Source organism: Dermacentor silvarum, chromosome 1 (genome assembly GCF_013339745.2).
Source record: "Dermacentor silvarum isolate Dsil-2018 chromosome 1, BIME_Dsil_1.4, whole genome shotgun sequence".
NCBI classification, from domain to species: Eukaryota; Metazoa; Arthropoda; class Arachnida; order Ixodida; family Ixodidae; genus Dermacentor; species Dermacentor silvarum.
In genome coordinates, this window is record NC_051154.1 from 274,770,994 (window position 1) to 274,777,485 (window position 6,492).

The window sequence follows — 6,492 nt, forward strand, 5'->3', positions numbered from 1 at the left end:
CCGAACTTCGTGAACGAGAAACCGCGGCCAGGCGTCAACGTCGACAAGCGGATCCCGAGCAGCGTGCACGAGAAGCCGCGGGCAGGCGTCAGCGTCGGGCCGCGGACCCCGGCGTACGGGAACGAGAGGCGGCGGCGAGCAAGCGTCGTCGTCTGGAGGCCGCCGCCGCCGCCGCCGCGGAGTCCGTCGCCCCGGAGGGCGCTGGCGCGGAAGCCGTCGGGCAACGTCAACGGGACTTTGGGGGTGCCGACGCGCGCTTCAAACGCGAGTTCCTGTACCGGAGCTTCGGGCACAGCTGCGACGTGTGCGACCGGCTGTGGTTCGACAACAACTTAACCACGGTCGGGTAATATAATAATAAGAATCGCAGTGATGCCAATAAAATAATTACAACTTTACGTTACCTACTTACGATTCTTTCTTCTCTCTCAACCTAGACCACCACCACCACACCAACAACACCAACACCACGGAACCCCACTATGCTCTGCATTTACACGTGTCCCTCGCGCGGGGGCATGCGATGGAGCTTTTTTGTGTGTGCGTTTTTCCCTAAACTATTTAAGCAATGTGAATCGAAAAAAGTTATACAGAGATCTGTGTGATATGGTGTTACCTGTGCCGCTATATAGATCTTTGTACAGTGCCACAAGAGGAAAGGATGTGCTTAAGCGTGTGAAAAACATGATGGTACCCCGAGGTGTTGAAACCTTTTTCTTTCGCTTACACACCGGAACACTGACCATCAAGGCATGGATGGCGGAAAGGGGACTTCTTGTACCTTGAGAAGTACACTGCCCAAATATGTAAGCAGGACGAAACAATTGACCATGTGTTTTTAGAATGTTGGTACGCGGTATTCCTGTGGGATATCCTACAGAGAACCCTTAAGAAAGAATTTCCGCTGCACCTTCAAGGAATCCGGTTTCTGGCTATCGATAAGGAAGATGGAATACCTTCCAATTTAATCATGCTCATTGTACTGCACAATGTGTGGGGATGTCATAAGGCAGTCCGAAATGCTGACGTTGACGCCAGAGCGGCGCGCCAATACTTCAAAGAAAGCATTTACAGATTTGATGAAGAACAAAAGTCGCAAATAGCTGTGTCAGACTGGTTGCCACAAATAAAATTGCTTTTGAATATCCAATTTTTTTTAGAACTACGTTCCCAAAGACAGGTGAACGTTTTTAGTATTTGACTATGTTATGTTTTTTTTTTGTACTGTGATTTTTGTAACTGGAAAAAAAAAAGAGTGAGTGTATAGCGCAGTGGGTGTATGACGTTCGCCTTTCGAGTGTGAGTACCCGGTTTCAAATCCCGGCTCGCCAAGAAAGCTTGTACTGTTTTTTTTCTTTCCCTCTCTCTTTCTTTCTCTCTCTCGCTCTCATTTTCTCTTTCTCTCGCTCATAGCAAGTTGTGTAACAATCGTCGGTACAATGCAACCATATGGTTCCCATAAATGCATGTTCTGCACGCGTGGGTGTATAGCGCTGACAATAAGTGAAAAAATAGCGCAGTGGTTATGACGCTCGCCTTGGGACCGTGGGTTCGAATCCCGCCTCGCCAAGAAAGTTCATTCTGTTTCATTTATACATTCCTCTGGCTCTCTTTCTTTCTTTCTTTCTCTCTCTGCACGTCCTCTCTTCCTATTCTCTGCTTTTACTCTCTCCCAGCTTTAGCAGCTCGAGGCTTTAGCAGCTCCGCTGTAATAAGGTTTTCCTCTTCTATACATGTAATGCTAATGATTGAACGTGTCTACGTTGTTTTCATTAATTTTTTCTTCTGGTGTTAAGTTTCTTCTCATTTTTACTGGATGGCGCTGACCTCGTCTTTCTTTTTTTTTAAGATCGCTTGAAGCCTATTAATGGGGTAGCCCAAATATTAAAAAAAGAGACCAGTGGCGACGTCCGCTTAGGTAAGAGGAAGAAGAATAGCCGAGTCTTTTTACTTCACCGCGGCTAGGCGCAACATGCACAAACAAATAAGACTCACACGTCTTTTGCTTTTTGAAAGGAGACTGCTCACTGGACCCCGCGAATGGTCCCTCCAACAAACACCACAGGAAACCGTTTAACGCTTACTGCACATTATATTTCGCCTGGAATTGCTCACTGCTTCGCGTTACGGGCGAAACAGTCTTTCTGCGGGAGTAAAAGGTAATTGTCCATATGCGCCCACTAATTATACATAATCTACATTTCACGCACTTGTGGCCTATTGTAGCAGAGCATTTACGCATGCAGCATAGATACTGAGCACGAGTCCGGACGTGACCTGGGACTCGCCGGTTTTTCTTAAAGGCAGAGGTTTCCCTCGACGCTCACATTGTATACTGTGTTTTATACTGCATTGTAAAGCTGTATTAGGTTGGGCCGCTTTGAAGTCAGGAAAACGCAGAGCAAAACTAGTTTTGAAGAATGACTCAGGAACATGGATAATGTCGTAATTGTGCTTTTTAAACACCACTTACAAAACGCTCTTCCCCACGTAAAACTACTAGCACACAAATCGTTCATCAGGCCAAACTTGAATACGCTTCTGCCATACGGTGCCCGCATGAAATTTGCTCACTAACGCCCTTGAAGCCGTACAGAATCGCGCTACTAGGTTCATTCACTCTGCATATTTTTACGACATCAGCATATCATCCTTAAAAGCAGACTCCGGTTTACCAACACTTTCGTATCGCCGTCGCATCGCCAGCCCATCTTTATTTCACAGTTTTTTTTACAGTCATATCGCTCTCCCCCCATACATTTCACCACCAGCACGAATATCCCTTCGCACCGGTCATTCATTAAGTGTCGCTCGCCCCAATGTGCGCACTGTCACTTTTTCGTCGCTCTTTTTTCGCTCGCGTAGTTGTAGACAGGAACGGCCTTCCCTACCACATCGCTGCCATCACCAGTTCATCTGCATTCGCGGAAGAAGTGTCAACGATTATCGGACCTTAACAAATATTGTTTTAACTATTGTTGTAATCCCACCCCTTATGTAATACCCCCGTGTGAGGTCTTTAGGGAAATAAAGAAAGAGAAAGAAAGAAAATAAGTGGGCGGCTAAAGTGCAAAAGTACCTGCAGTGTACCAGAAAAGCGTGGACACAGAATGTACGAAGAGGTAAAGAAAGTTGGCAACCAAGAACAGGGTAATTATAGTGTAAATAGACAACCTGAGGTCACCAAAAACAAAGTCAGAGAAACAGAGACAGCGAATTGGATGCAAAGAATGGAAACAAAAAGAACCATGGAGATTTACATGAATGAGAAAAAAGAAATTAGAAGGGGAAATCTGTACGATAACACGAATGGCAGTGCCTTTGTATTCAGGCTAGACCGTGTTGCCTGAAGACGAAAACATAGCGGAGCAAATGTTCGCAACAGAGGAGGCATGAGTCTACAGCAGCAAAACTCCGGAGACCACTCAGCACATCCTAATGGAATGCGAAGATATTCACCCATGAAGTGAGAACCGTAAGTAACGTACACCTACCGGAAGCGCTAGAATTTAGAGTGGAAGGAAGCATCAACCGGTCCACGGTCAAGATAAGCAAGAAACGTTTAGTGTATTTGTTGAAAAAAAAGCAGGGAAGAGATTGACACGACCGGATCCGTTACTGGCATAGCTTGCGGTACAAGGCAAATAGAGAAGTTTTGAGGAAGAGAAAAACGATTAAGGAGATGCATACAAAGGGAATTCCAATAAATCATCTTCATAATTGTGCTCGGTGCGCATAGGGGCTGCCAGCTAATGGATCTGTTGTCGGAACTATTAGGTTTTCAATGCTATTATTTTTATAATTTTAAAGGTTTCCAACAGGTCCCGTTTTCCACCAATCAGTCCTCTACCATAGGACGTGTATGACAAAGTGTACATTGAAGACAAATTGCTGTTTTCCTTGCCAACTTCCCAGCGCACTTGAGAAGCCAATACACAGTCACTTCTTGAATGCCGAGAAGCCGTTGCGTTGAAAAAGAGCAGCTCACTAGTCTCGCAGGAACAAACCATGGATATTTTAACAAAGATATCTTCAAGCGCTGCTTTGAAAACGAAAAGGCCGCAACAATACTCCCCCCCCCCCCCCTTTCTCCCACCCAACAGCTAAAATAAAAAAATGGGAAAGCGAACAAACATGAAGAGATCTCCCAATCATTTATTCCTTCGATGTAGCGAAGCGGACTTTCATCTAAGTCGGTCCGCATCGAATTTGCCTCCTTTAGGTATACGGTATTTTTAACCAATACGTGGTAGGCATGAAAATCACATTTTTGAGGCCATCGGATTGCGCATTTCTCCCTCAGCGCAGCTTTTCTGATCGTTTCATTTTTTTTCTTTCGCGCCGAAGCATGTCTACATCCAATTCGATGTCTCATTTTCTTGGTCGAGGCTTTCGTCATGGGTAATCAATGCTCGAATCGGTGGTTATATTCACAATACCGAACGAAGGATAGGTGTTGTTCTTCTATTTCGATGTTGCCGAATCATTTCACAAACCTGAGTTGCTCACGAAACCGAGCGACGGCCGCGAGAATGGGGTAACAAGAAAAAGAAAAGAAAACAACATCGATCATGTCTGGGTGCGCACTTGAGAAAGATTGATGAGCCAAGAAAGAAGCTTCCAAAAGAAAAAACTAACCTGAAATTGATGCCTTACCTCTCAAATTCTTATCGCAGCCGTATCGAAAAAACTCGTAAAACCACGGAGCGTGTTCAGTTGAAGGAGACTTTAGCAATTCTCTATCGCCTGTTTCATCATCCGGGCGGATACACCATACTTGGGCGAAGAACTAATTTTCAGGCTATCTGTCTCTACTAGGTCAAAAAAGACCCGAAAAGAACGGGTGAAAACAAGGGTGAAATACCCAACACCAAGAGCCCGCGTGTTTTATCAGGGAACAACCTAACGGCTGTCTTGGAAGAGCAACGTCTAGCTGGTGGATAACACGATAAAGGATGAAACAGTGTAGCACATTTTGACCACGTATCGTTCGCAATGCAGTAAAGTGCGAAATATCTTCTTGAGTACTGTGAGAAGGCCGAGACACTTAGGATCCGAGCCTAGCATGAAAGCTTCAGCGTCACGGCATGTATGTACATTCCCTTTCGTCTAAAAGGGCAGCAATGCGAAAAGAAATTTGCGAGGTCTACAGCAATAATTTTATACCACTTGTGTTTTAAATGCGAAGCATTTCTTGGCGAACATTTGCTACTTTGACAGTATCTATCTATCTATCTATCTATCTATCTATCTATCTATCTATCTATCTATCTAGCGGCCTACGTCATTGTGCTCTCATGGTCGTTTCATTAAGTTAATATATACCAAAATTGGCATACTATGACAACAGTATATGACGAACATAAATGATAGGTCATGACATGAATGTCATGACATGCGTGTCATGTAGGTCATGAAACAGCCGCCTACGTCCCGGTGCTCTCATGGTCGTTTCTTTAACTTGGTAAGTACCAAAATTGGCATAGTGTGATAGGAGTGTATGACGAACATGAGTGATAGGTCATGACATAAATGTCATGACATGCGTCGCATGTAGCTCATGAAAATGACCCAGCAAAAAAGATTAACACTCAAAAACCACTGGAATGGGTTCGGACGTGGGCACTAAGTGAAGGAAACACTTTAGGATTGTGGTAGAAGTCATAGTCCTGACCATGACTCAGCAAAAATGAGAATGACTCAGCTAAAATAGATGAACACTCAAAAACTAATGGAATGGGTTCGGATGCGGTACTAAGTGAAGGAGAAGGCTAAAGGTTGATAGTCGAAGTCATAGTCATAAGCATTAAAAATTATGGGGTTTTATGTGCCAAAATCACGATCTGATTATGAGGCACGTCATGAGCATGACTATGGCTTTCTCCTTAAGGTCTCTTAGGTGTAGCTAAAGGGACTCCTGAGGACTCATGACATGAATGTCATGGCATGCGTGTCATGTAGGTCATGAAACAGCCGCCTACGTCTTGGTGCTTCTCTTGGTGCGTCTTGGTGCTACGTCTTCGTGCTACGTCTTGCTGCTACGACTTGGTAGGCTCCCCGCACACTGCTTCGCATAACATCGATTCCCACAGGGCGTGGGATTTACCGGCTTTTTTATTTATTTATTCATTTCGAATAAGTTTTAAGAAATTGCGTGGGGCATATCGCGCTATTCGTCCTGCTTAAGTGGTTTACTTGAAGAAGAGTGCGGTACGTGCGCGACAAAGCGCGATCTACAGGCATCTAATTAAAACATATCCACTAATGAACTTTTGAGTTTTCATTTTTGGGGCACATGCTACAATTGCGTAATTGAAGCCGAGCATGAGGTTATGCCAGCTTGGCCGACCTGAAATCCCAATACTGGCACCAGTTAAGACAATAGCCGTCGTTGAAAAATCAGCTGAAAAAAAGACAGAAAGAAATTTCAAAAAAAAAATTGATGACGCTTAAGCTTCGCCTTTAAGAGTGGAATGCGATAGCATTCAAAGA